This window comes from Mirounga leonina, unplaced genomic scaffold (genome assembly GCF_011800145.1).
Source record: "Mirounga leonina isolate KUSES-001 unplaced genomic scaffold, KU_Mleo_1.0 Mir_172, whole genome shotgun sequence".
In the NCBI taxonomy this organism is placed as follows: Eukaryota; Metazoa; Chordata; class Mammalia; order Carnivora; family Phocidae; genus Mirounga; species Mirounga leonina.
Window position 1 is genome coordinate 8,364,497 of NW_023270442.1, and position 20,180 is coordinate 8,384,676.

At 36.1% G+C, this 20,180-nt stretch overlaps 1 long non-coding RNA gene across 1 annotated transcript in view; it reads left to right on the forward strand.

Moving 5' to 3' along the window:
• Positions 1 to 15,511, forward strand: part of LOC118018802 — a 93,919-nt gene extending 78,408 nt beyond the window's left edge. The window contains exon 3 of the long non-coding RNA XR_004681490.1: positions 15,469 to 15,511. This is a non-coding gene — a long non-coding RNA (uncharacterized LOC118018802). The remainder of the gene's footprint in view (positions 1 to 15,468) is intronic.
• Positions 15,512 to 20,180: the final 4,669 nt, after the last annotated feature.

Genomic DNA, 20,180 nt, shown 5'->3' on the forward strand with positions numbered 1-20,180 from the left:
TATTTATTTATTTATTTATTTATTTATTTATTTATTTATTTATTTATGAGAGAGAGAGAGCTAGAGCGCAAGGCTGGGGAGGGGCAGAGTGAGAGAGAGAGAGAGAATCTCAAGCAGACTCTGCTTAGATCCTGAGATCACAACCTGAACCAAAACTAAGAGTTGGACACTTAAACGACTGAGCCACCCAGGTGCCCCATTCACTGAGAAATTGATTTTATATGTTACTGTCATTTGTCCAAATCAACCTATTTATATGCAAGAGAAAGTGGATGTTTTATAGTGAAGCATTTGCCTGTTCTAAGCAAACTGTTTTTCATATTTGTATTTTTTAGATCTTGTTAAAGAAGAAAATCCAGCATCTTGTTTTTCATTGGCCATTTTGTGCCCTACAAAGCATTGACTTGCCTACACTTCCAGGCTGTGCAATTTGGTTTCTCTGGACAGTCAGTAGAACCAGATAGTCCTCGGGTCCAGTCTGGACATTGTGAAGGCAGCAGTCTGTCCATCTCAGCCAACACAGAGCTTGAGGGTTGCCCCATTTTCTAGTGTTGGTAAAGCAGTGGCAGTAGTATGGGCTAGGGAAGTCATGAATTATAATTATGCCTTTTTGACAGGAAACAGTCAAGGGCCTGAGTCTGAGAAAGGGTGAGCGAATAAGCTGGTGGGACTGACAGGACCTTGCTTGGTGCAAAAACCAGTCTACCACACTACCATTTTTCACTGTTTTTGTTTTTTTGTTTTTAATCTCGATCTCTCTCCTCACATATAATTAGTGATTTTTGTTCTTCAGCTGCTTGCACTGAGACTACAGATAAGAAATCTTTTCAAACATTACCTTCTGTCTCATAATACTGGTTATATTTATCAGGGTAGCCTAATTGCTGTAAAATATAATTGCCCACATCTCAGCAGAGAGTAGAATTTATCTTTACCCCATCAAGTTCAATGCAGATATTCAACCCTCAGTAGGGTTCTTCCCGGGAGTGATTCGGGGTGGTCAAGGGTCCATCTATCTTTCATTGTTGCCAAATATTTCAAAGTCTTCTGCAGTCTTGAGGGTCTCTGGTGATGCCCTGAGCCTAGAATTCAAACAAAGGAATAAGGTGCTTTAATGAAACGACTTACATTATTTTCACCCACATTCTATCAACCAGAACTACTCATACTCTTTCCTCTCCTACCACTCTGGAATATAAAACAGATTTTGTGGGTAGTTACCAGTCTCTGCCAAATTGTTAGGTCAAGAGGGAAAGTAATGGGTACATAACCTCAAGAGAAGATACTGGCAAAAAGACATTTGATGTTCCTATGTTACTGCCACAATATTGTGCTGTCTACACATTGGGGTGTATTAAGCTTGAAGATATATAATAATCTTGTGCAAAGCTTTAACTTCTTCATTTTGGGGAGGGTTGTATTTGTTAGTCACTGTAAACTGATATTCTGTGACTTTAAATTCAATACACAGAACTATGTTGTCAGGCAAACAGTAACAGTGAGAAATGCATTAAATTCCTCATCTCAGCCCATTCCCCCAAAGGCATATTAGTCTAGTTGGGTTTCCTTAATAGTAACCAAACTGGCAAACATCCAACTAACATTTTGTAAGCTGAGAAAATATTTTATCTATAAAAGAAAAATAAAAAAATACTAAAAACTGAGAGTAATAAAATAATTTTTTAATGGAAAACATGATGCTTTACTATTTATAGTTAGTACTTAGCACATGATAAACATTCAATAAATGTTGTGAATCAGTATATGCTAAATAGTACATTTCTAGCTAGCTATAAATGAGTTTTGCTACTATGATCTGAATATTAATAGAACACTTTTCTATAGAATGGAAATAATTTGTGAGGTTCCTGCTTGCCCTGGGGATCTAAATGTTCAAAGGCAAATAATGTGTTATTTGCTTAACTCTGATGTCAATTACTGTGTTTTCAAATGGGCAATCACCAACTGCTATTTATATTCATATTCATATAATTTTATGGCAAACACTTGTAGCAGATAGCATTTTCTCAAATGGCATATCCTTTTCAATGAGGCCTTAATATTCCTTTTATTGTACGTGATCATGTGGTGGGTATGTGCCTTGTCCACTCTTCACAATGCAATTGTATAGACCTCTGTGACTTCTTCAACCAATAGAATATGACTGAAATCATGTCATGATATTCCCAAAGTTTGATTATAAAGATATTCTGCCTTTGCACCTTGTTCTCTTGGGATATTTGCTCTCAGTCACCATGCTGGGAAGAAATCCAAATGAGTCTTAACATTAATCAGACAAGAAGATGATACTCCCAGTAGCCCAGCAGGGATCTTAACCAACAAACACTGTCAGCCACTAGATGTGAGTAAAGACACTCAAGATGATTCCAGCCTCCAGTTAGAAAGTTCTCAGGTGGAGTCCTAGATATTGTGGAGCTGAGACAAGTCACTCTGAACCCCAGAGTCTATCATACCAGTAAAATTGTGTGTGTGTGTGTGTGTGTAACACAACTAGGTTTGAAATGATTTGTTATGTAGCAATAGTAACTGGAACATCCTTCATTCAAACATAATTTTACATCACAACTCCCCATTAAGCTTTTTGTTAGTTTTTCCCCAACTTTAACTGTATGTAATAGTGTTGCCTGAATACTTCATCTTCAAGTGCTCTATTTGACTTGACTTCCACCAACCACATAGCACAGAAACATTCTTCTCTGAAGATTATACACATATATTTCTATTCAGTATTTAGTATGACTTTCATATTTTTCTAAATATTTTTGACTTTACCATTATTACAGGATTTTATTATGCAAAGCACTAATAGCATTATGTAAGTGTAAGGGTTATCAGTAATTTTTTTTTAACCAGTGGATCCCCCATGCATAACAAAGGATTGATGCATAGTAAATGGTCGGTAAATACTGCATGAGAAAAATGCATACACAAACACTTTTGATTTGTTTTAGAAACAATTTAGAAATTTAGATAGAATGCTGTAAACACAAAAGTGTATAATGCTTGACTTTTTATTTCTAAATGCAAACTTGTTATTTAGTTTGTGTTCTTACAGAATTATTTGACCACTTAAATACCTGATGGAATTGAATGAAATTGTGTCACTCTCTTATACTTTAAAAATTGTAGCTATTAATTTGTCAAAAAATATTTTCATCATTTCAATAATAATGATGATACTAGTAACAACAGCAGCTAGTATTTCTCATGTGTTTACTATGTGCCAGAACTTGTCCTAAGTTCTGCTTGGGTTATTGAATTATTTTTTAAGTTAGGTTTATTGAAATGTAATTTACTCACAGTCAAACTGACCCCTTTAAGTTATACAGTTCTATGAATTCTGACAAATTCAAGCAGTCAGGAAATCATCACCACGGTCAAGAGAACAGTTCTGTCACCCCCAAAAATTCTATCATGCCACTTTGTGGTCAGTCGTTTCTCCATATCCAACCTTTAGCAACCATTTTCTATCCACATAGTTTTCCCTTTTCCAGAATTTCATATAAATGGAAACATAATTTTTGTGGCCATTCGTAGTTTATTTCAATTAGCATGATACATTTGCAGTTCATCAGTGCTGCCACACTGCTTTTGGTATTCTATTGTAAACCATCATTTGTATACCTTTTCCCAGCTGATGGACATTTGGATTTAGTTTTGGGTGGTTATGGAATAAAACTCTTAAACATCTGTGTATAAGTATTTACACAAACATATGTTTTCATTTCTCTTTCAGATCTACTTAGAAGGGGGATTACTGGGCTGTGTGGTGAATGGATGTTTTTTGTAAGAAACTACCAAACTATTTCCCAAAGTAGCTGTATCATTTTACATTACTACAAGCATTGGGTGAGAGTTCTAACTGGTCCATATCCTCACCATAACACGATACTCCTAGTTTAACTTTAAGGCCATTTGAAAGGGTGCTTAGTGAAATGTCACTGTGGTTTTAACCACATTTCCCTAATAAATACTGATATTAAATATTGATAGATGTGTGATGTTGATAGTGTTCTTTTCTAATATTTTGTCCATTTTTGGAGTATTTTGTAGTTATTAATCATGAAAGTTTTCATAAATTCTTGATACCAGTTCTTTATTATATATGTTTTGAAATATTTTTTCCCAATCTGTGGCTTGTGCTTTGATTTTCCTAACTGTCTTTCAAAGAGCAGAAGTCTTCAATTTTTATTTTGTTTTTCATTTTGACAGAGCCACCCAGGCACCCCTATAATTTTTCTTTTATAATTCATGTTGTGAATGTCAAATTTAGGCCTAACCCAAGATTGTGTGTGTGTGTGTTAAGAAGATTCCTTGTAGATGTTTTATAGTTTCTGTATATGGCACAAGATGTGGTTCAAGGTTTATTTTTGCATAGAGATGCACAATTTTTGCCAGACCATCTGAGAAATCATGTTAATTCACTTCATCTACATCATTTTAGATTTTATAATCCTGAAATATAACAGTTTAAATTAAAACCCAGAGGTAAAACTAACATGAAAACTACATTGATTTGATTGATTAAAACCTCCTTTAGAATAAAACTATTTCTGAAATCACTATTTGTCTATTGAATATAAGGTAAATACTTGATTGTGCAAATCAACCACAATTTTTTCAACAAAGTATGCTCTTGAGAAATATTTTCCTTAAAATGTGACAAATAACTAATGAATAGATATAGTTAATTTCAAAATAATATTTCAAAAAATCTATACTTAATACATTTTAAGAAACCATTGGAATCATTAAAATTAGAATTGGTTCATATAACATCCTTGTTATCACATCAGTAGCTTGGGGAAAAAAGGAAGAATTGTTCTGTTTCCGGTTGGTGATTTCTAGGCAATAGTCATGAAAAATAGATTCTGGAAATTTTCATTCTTAGGGACTAGAAAGTATTTTTGAAGTGGTATGTGTAGGTATGTATGTTTCCATGTATGTGTTTTATTTTTAATAGGCAAATACATGATTATCTTCATAATTGGAAATATTTTTCAAACAATATTGCTAAAAATTCTTTTGTTTTACACATTCCAAGAAGTCCATCTGTAAAGATCAAGTTTAGTATAAAGGTATGATAAATAAATGTACATGTGTTTCTTATTTCTCTATCAATATTCCTCTCAGTTTATTCTGCTACTATCTAGCTCATGCTTTATATCAGACTACGTTTTTAGCAAGTCAATATGTTTTTTTTTTCTATATTTCAATACTAGGTGATTTTAAGAGTAATGTCACCACTTTATTAAAGTGTGTGTATTATTGCATGTATTTTTTTAAAGAACTAGATATTTTTCTTCTTGTGTCCTTGAGCCAAATCTATTGGAATTGCTTAGTAAGAAGACATTAGAGGAATAGTAGAATTTTTAGTACTAGCACAATCTAAGTTTTCACGCTCTCTGAAGAGAACCTGGCTTCTTCTAAAGTAACTGGACAGGTGAAATTGTAAAGTCATGTCACCGAAGATACATGGGAAATTTTTACTCAATTTCCAAACTCATATTAATATCCTAGATAGACAGACACAGATATACAAATAGATAATCTCCGTTCCATTTTATTTGTGTCTTTAGTATTTCTGCATTTATAGGCCCTAAAGTATAGTGACCCTGACAAGAGAGTTTCATTCTTATCATGTGTAACAGTCCACAGATAAACAGGTGGTCTGTAAACCAAGAGTACTAATCAAAGTCCTTAAAGTGCAGAAAGGGGGAGAAAACAAAACAAAATACACCCTTGACCTCAAATGCTGTTTCCAACAAATGTATTCAATGATTAAAAACAAAAATGCTGTACCTTAAGAAGACCATCCCATTGTTCTACCAGAGGAAAACTTCTGGCGTATCATATAATGCAGTATGTGGTAAGACCAATTAATTCCAAGGTTGTATTTCCACTCCCTTATCTCAATTGTGCAAAATGGATCTCTTTATACAGTGAGATTCCATGCAGAATCCTGTGTTGATGGGGCAAACATTTTGTAAGCCTTTTGTTAGTGTATCTGGTGGAGGTCCTACAGTCACCTAGAACAACAATACCTAGAATGTATGCCAATTATAGTCAAGATAAATCATATCCCTTCCAAAATTCGAAGAAGTCCAAGGATAACAACTTGCCATTAAATGACCAGTTAACTTGAAATATAGCACCATGTCAAGGACTCAATGATTCTTCCCTATAGCTACAAGATTCGACGTTTGACTAGAGAGGTAGCTAGATAAGCCTTATTTGAGTGGGATTCCATGGTGTTGAGCCCATGCATCACTCCATCTCTGACGCTACAGCTATTCTGTTCTTTTTTTTTTTTTTAAGATTTTATTTACTTATTCGACAGAGAGAGAGACACACAGTGAGAGAGGGAACACAAGCAGGGGGAGTGGGAGAGGGAGAAGCAGGCTTCCCGCGGAGCAGGGAGCCTGATGCGGGGCTCGATCCCAGGACCCTGGGATCATGACCTGAGCTGAAGGCAGACGCTTAATGACTGAGCCACCCAGGCACCCCAGCTATTCTGTTCTTAAGTCTATCCTGTTCTGAAGGGATGGCTGATCACAGATACTGGCTGATGTCAATGGGTTACTACTAAATCTACATTATTTAATGCCTCTTTTTTGGTGACTGCTCTCTTATGAGCATTAAAATATCATACAAACGCCTATGTTTATGCACATGCCTCTGCTCCCAACCACTTTGTCCCAGATTTTTCAATATTTTTCCTTTAAGGCTTCTATCAAACCAACGAATCCATTAGCTATTGCCTACATATCTATATATATGCTTATCATGAATGTTTTCTAGTTCCATAAAAAGTAGATGACAGGGTACCCCATCAAAAGATCTGACTGGTAGGTGAATTTACAATCACCAGTATCTTTCTGGGCCATCTCTGAGTGGGGTTGTTGTAAAACAACAGTCAATTTTAAGCTTGAACCTACTTACTAAGCTAAGGACTCTGGAAAGAAAGCTCATCCCTTTTCCTTCTGTCAGATGGTCCATAAGAGGTCTCTTCTATGGCCATAAGTACAAGCCAAAGGAGAGAGGCTGGGTCAACAAAAAAGTATGACATGGTGGTCTAGGCCACCTACTGTGTAGCTTATTTTTGTCTTCTGTGACTGATTCCAAACATATTGCAACCTTTTTATTTATTTATTTATTTTTATTATTTTTTTTAAAGATTTTATTTATTTGCGAGAGAGAGAATGAGAGACAGAGAGCATGAGAGGGAGGAGGGTCAGAGGCAGAAGCAGACTCCCTGCTGAGCAGGGAGCCCGATGTGGGACTCGATCCCGGGACTCCAGGATCATGACCTGAGCCGAAGGCAGTCGCTTAACCAACTGAGCCACCCAGGCGCCCGCAACCTTTTTAAAATGCACTGCTTCTAGGTCTTCCTGATCTTGTGGTTTTATGACTATAATAGATACACAATGCAAGATGAGCAGTTGTGGTCACGTGGTCACTTGATGTCCCATGGTCAGGTCCTTGGTCTCTACAAGAGTCCAGTTACATACGGGGAGCTGCTTTTTGAGTCTGCAGATTCAGAAGATGTGGTTTTGATCCAGTATTCAGGGTTCTTTGTTGTAATTCTCAGACTAGAGCTTGTCCCAAAACTGCCCACTAAAGATTCTTCTAATGTATAAAATCTACTACCTATGACTCAAGTGTCAGAACTGGTTCCATCACAATCTGGACTTGATGGTGATCAATTTCCTTCTCTGGGTCCCCTCCAAAGCTGAAAGCTTTGCAAGCTACTCAGGAACTGGGTTGGACTTATTTTCCTAAGTGTAGGATATGTTACTTTCAAAGACCAAAGAGGCTTACCAGGCACTGTTTTTTTTTTTTTTTTTTTAATTGTGGGAGATAAAAAATGCAATAATCCATTATTTTGATGGGTATACCCCAGTATACCCCAGATCACTGGTCCCTTAAACCTTCACTGACATGGTGGGTAGGTTATACCTTCCACTCTCTGGAGTACAGGCATCTTATCAAGGCTTTCAATAAACTTACCACTTCTTGCTTATCTAATCTGACTTATATGATGTCACCAATATAGTGGATCAATGTGATGTTCTGTGGAATGTGCCGACAAGTATAAGTACTTTCAGATTTAATTATGATACAGGGCAGGGTTGTAAACTAAGCCCTAGAAGAAAAACTAAATATATATTGTAGCCCATCCCATATGAATAAAATTGCATCTTATTCTACTTTTTAGGAATAAAAAAAATACATTCACTATACTTCATGGGTACAATATATCTGAGACCATGTGAATCTGCTCTGGCCAAGAAAATATATCTGGCAGAGCAGCTGCAATGGAGACTGTTACCACTTTGAATTTACAATAGTATCCTCGTTCACAAGGATGTTTCCAGATTTTACAGAGGACAATTTGATGATATGGATGTATTGAAAAAATTTTCAGTAATATTTGTTCTTCCTAAGATGTAATATTGTTTTTTTTTTTATTTAATCTCTTGGCCAGACAGGTATTATAGGGCAGTTTTAAAAGTTTCCACCTGAGTGTCCTCACTATGCTAGATTTTAATATTGTAGTTTTGCCAACTGTCAACATGATCATTTCCATTATAGGAATACCCTTGGGTGAGTCCATTTACCAACGGATCCACTCTGAGTCACTACTGGACCTAGACTTTATTATTCTCCTTGTATAGGGGGGATGTAATAGAATATTTGACAAAATCCTCTATAGACTTTTTCTTAAAGGGCCAAATAGCTAATACTTTAGGATTTGAGGACCACACAGGTTCTCCCTCAGCTACTCAACACTGCTGTTATAGCACAAAAATGACCATAGATAAAATATAAATAAATGAATATGGCCGTGATCCTGTTGCAAGGGGTTTAGCTAGACTTCAAGTGGGAAGAGTGTGGCCTTTCTGCAGAATTCTATTGTGTCTAATCTGGAGATTCAAGGTTTTCTAGGCCTTGCCCTCATATCCCCATATCAAGTTGCAGAATTTTACTTTTTTGAATAAGGACCCTGACAGGGCTTCATAGAATTGCTGATCTTGAGAATTCAACCTTCACTAGAGCCCTACTTACATTAATTATAATTTTATAATCAAGTTATGGGCCTGATACTCAGCTTTTTCTGCCTTATGGTAATAGGAGATGAGAATCTTTTTATGTGCTGCTGGGATGCCCTCTGAATTCCACACTGAGGCTGCCTTTGTTGATTAATCACCTTCAGCCCTTCACTGCAGTTTTCCTAAAATGTTTCGAGCCCCCAGCAAAAGCCAGCTGATTCCACTATCCCTGTAATTATTACCTCCTATCATCTCTCAAATGCCTGAGATCTTGCACTCACCAGTGCATTCCTTCCCGTTCGCCAAGGAAGGTTTGGCAGCTACAGCACCTTTACCTCCTAGGGGTTATTATACTCCACCTACCAACCAGGTGGCCAATGACATAGCTCTAACATTCCCATTTAAACTCTGTTCTCTAAGCCTACTCTTGGCACCAGAGCTTGTCTTTTTCATGTTCTAGGAACTCAATGTAAAGATGGGGATTCATGTGCCCTTGGTTTACTGTGGCATGCTCTTAGGAATATACTCAGAAGGAAGTGGAGAGAGTGGGATTAGGAAGAGTGGACCAGTGATACAACAGGAGCTTCAGCTGGTCCCTGCAGAGCTTCAGGCCTTGGGATGACCCTTCATAGATGTTCTTAATTGAGGCAAAGGGACCAGGCCTTCGTACCCCTTCACTGACTAGTCTTTGCATGTGTGCTTTCTCTGGGATGAGGAAGAACAAGGCCTCTCTGCTTAGCTGAAGGCAATTCCTGGAGCAGGCCTCGACTTCGGGTTGTTGACACACAAAGCTCCAGGCATGTGGAGATTAAGCATCTCAGTTTTAAAAGGGAAATATGTGAGCCACACCAGAGCATCAAATACCACATCATTTGCTGTGCCTCGTGCTCCCTAACAGGAGCCGAAAACTGATACACAGAACAAACTTGTTGGGCCCTAAAGGAGAGCTGGAAACATAAGCCGATATTTGAAAAAAACACCCAAGAATGTTGCCTCCTTGCTTCCTGCTCTGCATCTTCCCTTTTCTTCTTCCCTGTCTTCACCTACTTTAGAAATTCTTTACTTTGCATTAGACACTGTGCTGGTCCTCAGTTATCTTTGTGGATATAGGAATGAAGTAGCTAGATTCAACTTACATTGATTCTCAGAAGGATATCCTGTAACAGTTCTGGGCCTGCATCCCAAAAAAGCCAGAAGACTATAGAGTAGATATATTTTGCAAATCTCAGAAGTGTTTTCTTATGAATCAGTTATCTATTGATACAATAAGGCTGAACAATAAAACTCATGGGAAGCATTGATTGTTGCTCATGAATCTTGGGTCAATTGGGAATTTCTGGTCTTAGCTGTACTCAGGCACCTGAAGTTAGCTATGAGTTAGGGAAACAGCTCTGCTAGTCTTGGCTGGACTGTATCGTGTGCTCAGAGGTTAGCTGGCTATCAACTGGTCTAGGATGGCATTGGTTAGGACAATAAGGTCACCTGCTCCTAGGTCTCTTATTCTCTAGCATGCTAGCCTAGATTTTTTGCACGGCATAAGAGGGGTTTCAAAAGAGTGAGCAGAATTATATACAGGGCCTCTTGAGGCCTCAATTTGAAATGGACACAGCATTGCATCAGCTGGGTTCTTGGACAGAACAAGTCACAAAGCAGCAAATTTTCAAAAGCTGGATGAATAGACTCTACCACTTAATGGGAGGAATTTTGAAAACATTGCAAGGGATATGAATACCAGGTGGAGAATAATTGAGGAAATTTTTACAATTAACCTATTATAAAATAGAGCTAAGTTTTCCACTGGGCTTTTTTTTTTCGTATACATTCCATAGCTTGTTCAATCTCTAAAGTTATGGATTCCCCAAATAAAAGCTTTACTAATAGTTAGGGTCTTGGAATTTATTTGCCACATGTCTAAACCAAAACAAAGTTAAAATACTCAATATTGTTAAAAAATATATGTAATTAATCCTTGCAAGTCTGAACAATCTTGCCAAAGTAAAAAAAAAAACAAAAACACTTTTTTTCATTTCCCTCATTAATTCCATTTGAGTACTGACCACCAAAATAAATATTGGCACAACCGTAGGACTTTCAGCTCTTTCAAAATGGAACTAGAAGTAGCAGGAATGGAATCAAGGGGGTGTAGGGTCAGCACGTGCTGTGTGCTTGTAATGCTGTTCTGCCTAGTGTCCCTGCTGATTTATACTTGTCACTTACTAAGGGCTCAGCTCAGCTGTACCATGGCGCCAACTTTTTTGTTGTTGTTGTTATTAGCTTTATATGAAGGTGATTTGTGTGGTGTAGAAAAAAATGAATTGTGGGAACTTAAAAATTCAGGGTAATCTTGGTGTAATTTTGGAAACTAAAATGAAGAACACAGCAGGAAAGATTTGGGTTCTTCACTTCTAAGTTTGATAAGGTACTCTAAACAAAAAGATACCCAATGTGATTGCAAAATAATGTGTGTGTGTGTGTGTGTGTATGCGTGGGCAGCGTATAAATTATTTTCCTTCTACACGGATGTCATTAGGTAGTCTGAGATCATCCCTTGCCAGAAGGCTGAATATGGTAATCAGCCACTATTTGTAACATTTGCATCTTATTCTTCAATATATTTAATACATTTCAGTACTCTTAAATAGCAGATCATTTTTTTGACATTAACATCTTTATAGTCTGTAGATTTATCTGTCGACTGGCAGCTGTTTAACACTCTTGGAATTCCAATTTATGAAAATCAATGTAAAGAACAAATCCTGATTGTCCTAGAATTTTCAATCTATGCTAGAATAGGAAATATCTGATAAAAGGTGACAGTTTAATGGTCTAGGTTTCATTTTAGAAGTCAGCATCCAAGAGCCTTCTGCTTATGACACAATAGCTTCACTATTATTAGTGTTTGTTGTTTTTGTGCATTTATGTAGATGGGGATGATAGAGTTTAGAGACTGCAGTGTCTCCATGTGCTTTCTGCTGGAACTATTTCTTATCAGTGTGATGGGCGATTGTGAAGACATGTTTGAGGAAGAAAACACAGGGGAGCCACTTAAATATCTTATTTTTCAGGATTAGCATATATTATGGAATATCTTTAAATAATCCAGTATCTTCAAGGGTTATCATTTGAGTGGTGATACTAAGCATTGACTTGGGGTCAATTGATTATGGGAATAACAAAAACTATTTTGTATAGCAATATATGTAGCAGTTGGAATAATTATTAACTGATGATGGGTACATAGAGTTGTAGAGTTCAGAGTTTACCATAAAATATTCCAATAGGAAAGATTTCCCATGATCTGTGATGTTATCCAAGTTCATAACTAATGGTAATACCTTTTTTCATTGGATAGCATTTTTTTCTGTTTCACATTTTCATCTTTATAACCTGACTTGATTCACATAACAATCCAGTGAGATAGTTAAAGGTAGTTTTCCTCATTTTTTACATGTGAGGAAACTGAGGATACTCTCTATAACTGAAATTCATGAACTACTAAGCATATTAGATTAGCAAAAGAAAAGGGCAATATGCTATTCCATTCATAGGGATACAAAAAATAAACAAGATATTTTTAAGTAATGGCAGGCAATACGATAGAGCAACATAATTTAAAAACAGTCACTGGGGTTTCTTCAAACTGTGTGAATAGAGAAAGTTATAATGAGGGAGTCCTATCTAAACTAAAACTTTAATGTCAAGATGGAACCAATGATATGGGGATCAGGAAAGAATACAGCTAGTGCAAAAACCCTTAGATAGACGCCAACTTGGTAAGCTTGCAAAACTAGAAAGCCAATGTGGTTGTAGTGAGCAAATTATAACTGGTATAGTCTGTAATCAGAGAGTTAGGCAGGGGCCAGATCTTGTAAGACTGTGGCCATTGTAAAAGATGTAAATTTTATTGTAAATGAAATAGAAAATTATGGGAAGGTTTTAGGCAAGAGAATACCATACATTTGAATGTGAATTTTTGGAAGATCATGCTGTTTGCTTCTGGGCAAATGGATTTGAGAGCAGGAGTCCAGTAAGGTTCTATGGTGGTTGTCCATGAACGCAGTATAGAGGCTTAGACTTGGTATTGCAATGACAGCAGTGAGTAGCAGCGACATCACATATATTTAGTAAAAGTGCCTGAAGATTTGCCTGTAAATGAATAGGGAGAATGAAGGAAAATGAGGAATGGAAAATGGCTCCTAAGATTTTGGGTAAATTACTGGGCAGATGATGATACCATTGATCACATTAGGGGTAAGTTGATGAGGACTTGATATGGCAAAGTTTACCTACTTGTTAGAATTAAGTCCAAATGTCACATAAATTGGTGATGTATCCTTCTGGAGCTCAGACAAGAGGAGCAGGTTGTTATTAATGTGGGTCACATTGGTAGACAATATTTAAAGGCAATAGATTAGATCCAGAGAGAGAAGGTAAAACAGATCAGGGAGACCAGGGCCCTGGAGCACATCAGCACTTAGAGTTTTAGCAGAAATACTTTTAGAGATAAAATTATTATTTCTGCAATGTTTTCACCTTTTACTCATGACTGTAACCCTAGTGATTTATGGTATAGTTATTTCACCTAGTCCATATGTATATAATCCAAACTATGAGCTTTTAAATACTTTTTATTAGATCTTTGTTCTTACTTTTCAGCTTTAACTTCTCTATATATAGTTTTTCATGACAAAAAATCCCTTCTTGGCCATGAATGGCATAAATAGTGGAATTTGTAAGATGGTGCTTGGCACCAAAATTTTTTTTCTTCATGACAATATTTACTGACTCTACATTTTTTTTTCTCCATAGAAAACACACACACATGCACACACATGCACACACACACACACCCAGGTATGGACTCACAATATGATAACATATGCCTTTTCTGGTGGCCTAGTGAGACACAAGTGTTAGATAAGATGGAATAACTTCCTGTGAAGCATAAAGACAATTATTATTACCAGAATGCTTAGGTTTAAAATAGATCTTATTTCAAATTGCTCCACTGTGTATAGTAAAAAATACATTTTTTTTTCAGGTTTAGAAAACTCTACTCTCAAAGCAAACTCTCACACACACAGAACAACAACAATAAGAACAACTACACATGGACACAACACAAACTCCTCATAAAATGAAAAAGGAGGGGGTACTAAACTGTTGACCAAAGGGGTGCAGGAGTTAATGTACTACACGTGCCTGAAATTATTCTTGTTAATTAGTGTGTGAAGACAACCAATCAGTGGATTATGCTTGACCTAAAATTGGGAAAAGTAGCTCTTTTGTGAAGAATAAAGTCCTTGGGGCACTTTATTGCCAAACTAAGAAGAATTCCAAATGGTATGTAGGGCATATTTGCATTGAAAAGCTTTAATTGGAGTTCCTTTTAAAGTTCAAGGGGCATATAAAATGGCAAAAAAATGGGGAAGTATGTGTCAAAAATTATCAAAGTCAATGCAATTTCTTTATTATTAGCCTAGGATCTGAATTCAGAATCTTTGGGATCCATATTAAGCCCCTTAAGTAACTTTTTAAATTTGATTTATTTATTTATTTATTTTTCTTAAATATTTTATTTATTTATTTGACAGAGAGAGACACAGCGAGAGAGGGAACACAAGCAGGGGGGAGTGGGAGAGGGAGAAGCAGGCTTCCCACAGACCAGGGAGCCTGATGCGGGGCTCGATCCCAGGACCCTGGGGATCTTGACCTGAGCAGAAGGCAGACGCTTAACGACTGAGCCATCCAGGCGCCCCAGTACCTGTTTTTAAAATGGTGGATAACATATTTCAAGTTGATGCAACTGTCTTATAGATCTATTCTATTAAGAAAGTCTTTTTCCCCCCTTTTCTTGCTTACACATCTAGTTCTTTTTTTTTTTTTTTTAAGATTTTATTTATTTATTTGACAGAGAGAGACACACAGCAAGAGAGGGAACACAAGCAGGGGGAGCAGGAGAGGGAGAAGCAGGCTTCCCACCAAGCAGGGAGCCCGATACAGGGCTAGATCCCAGGACCCTGGGATCATGACCTGAGCTGAAGGCAGACACTTAAGGACTGAGCCACCCAGGCGCCCCACCTACACATCTAGATCTTAAGCTTTCTTTCCTTGTGTTCTGAAAAAACGACTCACTAATTCAGCCCAGTGCAGGCTGTGAGGCAATGTAATTTGGGGGTGGAGATACAATGGCATTTATTGCCGTTGGACAGGACTTTACACTATAGTGATGTCACTAATGGCCATGTTTCAGGTCTTCAATTTATTGTGGAAAGGCTAGACAGGAGCCCAGGGTGGGACCTCTTCTTGCCTCAATGTGAACTTCTAACAAATTCTATGAACTCTTCAAATTGTGAAGGACACAAATACAATCAAGTTTATTTGTTTCTCCTAGGAATGTGGCACAAAATTCTGAGGTTGATTTGAAGTCACACAAGGTAAATTTTCAGAATGTTTATTTCTTTTCCTGTTTTCTTAAGCACTTGCTATATAGTAAAACTGCCTCCTAGGAACAGAATGTTCTCCGCAGCTGAAGAACTGATCTAGCTAAGCAAATACCCAGGTCATCAATTATCATTTTTAAGTGTCTCAGAAAACATTCTTTGAGGTAATCCTTCCTCAAATCCTGTTTGAAACTGGATTTATATCCTGGGGAAGTGGGCAAACATCTTGAGGAATTAAACAGATGAAAGAAAAATGGAATGTTGTCACGCATAAAGTTGTTATCTTTAAAGGAATGCCTAAGAGAAATACCTCTACAAAATGCTGGTACATCCAGATGGAGGATTATTAAACTAAGTGATTCCTAACTCATGGCAGGAAAGATGGTGAGGATTTGTGAACAGTACATTTAAATGAGGAAGGGAGCTGAAACAGCCCAGAGAATTCAGACATGTGCTCTTTGTTCTGATCTATCCCATCTTTCCATTTCTCTTTACCCAAAATTTGCCCAGACTCTTTCATCATAAGGACTGTTTAATACTAATTTCAAATCCTATTAAGCAACTCAACAGTCATTCAGTGTTTTTAAAATTAAGAATAAACATGATTATAAATTAAATACAAATTACTTCCAGTGTTATAGATAACATATTATCAATAATAATAGTAATATAGTCACGCCCCTTCAAACTGGCATTGACAGGGAAAGGAGCTTACCCAACACTGAACTCACAGTTCCAGAGAGTATAACACAGGGGATGTTTTAGATCCATGCATCCCTTAGCTGACCTTAAATCTTGCGAGGAAACTTCGAAATTCCCCCTTTCTTTCTTTCTTCATGGCTTCATTCCTTAATTTCTTCCTTCTTTCCTTCACTATTCCAGAACAATTGTAAAATTTTGGATATGAAATGATTACTAGATAATTTTATAAGATTTTTGTTCATTTATTTGGGAGGGAGTAATGCAATTGTGGTTATGTAGAAGAATGTCATTCTTAGGAGATGCATGCTAAAGGTCTTAGAGATATAGTATAATGATGTTTGCAATAGATTTTCAAATAACTTCAAAAATGTATACACATACACACATATAGAGCAGATTGTTCAAATTTTAACACATTTCAAATCTAGGTGAGGAGTACATGGGTGTATGTTGTAAGTTTCTATTCTTCTGAATGTTTACATTTATTATTATTATTATTATTATTATTATTATTATTATTAATATTATTGGAGTTGGGGGGAAAAAAACTGTGGTGGTCAAGTTTTTGTCAGTGTGGCTAGGCTACAGTACCCAGTTACTGAATCAAACACTAAACTAGGGGTTCCTATGAAGATGTTTTGTAGATGTGATTTATGTCTACAATCTATTTACTTTAAGAAAGCTATCCTGGATAATCGTGGTGGGTTTGATTTAATCAATTGAAATTATTAATAGCAGAACTGAGCTTTCCCTGAAGAAGATATTCTGCTTGTAACTGAAGCTTCAGTTCCCACCCTGAAGTTCTGGCCTGTTCTTCCTAAAGGCCTGCCTTCTAACTTTGGACTTGACTAGCCAGACTCCAAAATCAACCAAGCCAATTATTTTCAATAAGTCCATTAACATATAGCTTCTACTGGTTCTGGTCCTCTGGCTGAACCTTGACTAGTACAGACCCTTTCCTCCAGGATCTTAAGATATAACTGTGGAGACATGTAAGTTTAAAAAAAAATGGAATACAGAAGGTAAGTGCTATATTAGAGATTACCAGGGATTTCTATGACAAACCACATGAAGGACACTTAGTTCAGACAGGGGGCAATTTCAGAGAAGACTGTGTAACTTTCTCGGAAGAGATGCGTATTTCAAGATCTGAAAACCATGCCAAAAGTGATTTAAAAAAAAGTAAAGAAAGTTATTTTCAACTGTATTTAAAACTAAGTTCATCAACATAAGGAAGTTAGTTGTAGGCATTAGATACAAAGATTAGACACATTATTTGAGGAGGGTTGCATGACTTCATTGAATACCATTTTTCAATGGAATTTTCCAAGAGTCAATTAAAAGGTGTGAGTTATGGGTAGGAAGTTGTGTCAGCATTTTTTTTGGGGGGGGGGATTATACCTTCTGATTTACAAGGTTCTGTGAATGGATTTACTGTTCAATTAAAGGTAAATAGAGAGGATACTTAAAGCTTGCATTCCCTATGTAGATGGCATGACTATTTGTCAAATAAAGTGGGGTTTTTTTTCATATTTTCAGCACAAATTCACAGATTTGTGACCGTATGACAGCTTCTCTCTTAATCCAATGTACTAATTTACTCTTCATTTTTACAGATTGTAGATTTACAAGTAGAAAATAAATTGCCTAAAATCTAAAGATACAATCATTGACAAAGATTAATTTATATTCCCAAGATTTCTCAGTTTATTCCAAAATAGCCAAAATAGCAGGACTGGAATGGCCACATGAAGGTATAGCTAGTACTGATGGAAGCAGGGAGCCCTAAGTAGACTTGATCTCAGGACTTGCCATCATGACCTGAGCCCAAAGCAGACACTTAACTGACTGAGCCATCCAGGCACCCCTAAATAAATCTTTTGACGTTACTAATTTTTGTCAATCTGATTCATTTTCTCTTAACATCCTTTCCTTTCGTGCCCATGTAAATTTCAATACATGGTCTTCTACTTCTTGTTTTAAAACAGCTTTTACTGTGAATATAAATTCTTTTCCCAAAAATGTTTTTTTGTAATGAGAACTTACAAGATCCATTTAATCAAAATTTTAATCACAGCAGCTTTAGTTTGCTTTAATGATACAAACAAAAGCAGTGTTTATGAAGGAAGCCTAAACATTAGATGTTTTCTAGCCTAAGAACAAAATGAAAATCGAGAGAACAACTTATTGGCAAAAAGGTTGTTTTGTCTAACCTATATGCAAAATAACCCACAACTGTGTTTTTATTCACCCATTGTTTTCAATCACTGGAAGATTTCATGGGAACCTAAAGCAAAACAATTGCTAAACTATATATTTAGAAAGATCAACCCTACATGAATATGGAATGCCAAGAGAAAGAAGCACGGGTTTAGCAACACCTTCTATAAACTGAACAATTTCTAAAGGGAAGGCAATGCAGACAAGTATTAAATGAGAAAGACAACCAAAGCAGGAGGACAGATTTAACAATCTGAGCTCAATTCCCTAGAGCAAGAGACATCTCAAATTGATTTTGGAAATTTGCTCAAGCTTAGAGGCTAGCTAAATCCATCCTGCTTTTCAAATTTCAGATGCTTAGAAAAGGCATTTTCAAGACAATACATAGAAACTGCAAGAGAGAGAAATAGACTAACATACCACCAAACTTGAGGGTAATTGATTTAATAATCTGTGCTTTTAGATGTATAATAACTGTGAGGACAAATTTGGGGGGGCCTAAAAAAACTTGAAAAAATTCTTTTTCACAAAAACCATGATGCATGAACTATTGATTTTCTTGGACTGCCACAACAATAACAACAATAAATAATATTTATGGTTCAAGGGAAAATCCTTTTCCTTGTTTCCTGCTTAGGTTTCAAAATGAAAGCTAAACCATGATGCTTATTTTTTTTAAAGAGCTTATGAAAATCCAACACATATTTAGTTTTTGAAAGCATTATAAAGAACGAGTGATTCCAAACACTCTGTGCCCTGTCATTTTCTTCCCCCAAGGTTGGTCAGAGAAGCACATTCAAGGAGCTGCAGATCATCACTTTATCTATAAACACTTGTCCCATGGGTATGAGGCAAAAGGATAATTATTGAAGTCGGGAATAGCCTGTGTCCCCACCCTTGTGATTAACTCAAACAAGAAGGGATGTGGCAACAGCAGATCCTGGAAAACTCAAACTTGAGATAGAAACCGTGTTCTTGTTTTTCTCAACAGATTATGAAAAAACAGTGCCAAATGATCCTGCAATTTGGTAAGGAAGACCAGGAAAGCAGAGCAGGAAAGAACAGCAAACAGGAGAAAAACCTTCATTTCTCAAATTTTTTTTTGTAATTTAGAATATTGTTAGAATGTCGAAAATGAATTTTTGTTAAGGTGCTTACTTGATTAATATTCTTGTCTGCCTTTTTTAATGCTTATTTTTTTCTAGAAAAATATTTAAAGTTTACTATATGTTCATAAATAAATCAAATAAACTTAAGTAATAATTTTAATGAATTATCTAAAATGTAGCAGAGTAGGTAGTTACAAATATCTAGAGAGACTGAAATTAAAAGCGGTTTCTTTAGAACAATAATAATATTAACTTGAGATTATGAAAATGAATATGTGAATTGAGGAGAGACTTTCATGCTTAAATTTGATATTTATGTAATGCCTCACAGTAATAAAAAGTAAACTTTTGCCATTTTCATTACTAGTATTATATTTTTGATAGAAAACAACTAATTTTCTGTGCTCTGTATTTCTTTCATTAAGATATGAGAATGGAAATGAATATATACATATATGTGTATGTAGATAAGTATCTATTTTCATCTATTATTACTTACATAAACATATAACTTTTATCACTGAAACAGTGAATTGAAGAGTGGAAATAAATCCTTAAAGTCATAACAACTTAAAAATATAGTGCTTTATATGTTACAAAATGTTTCCCTATACAGTTATGCAAAATCTAAC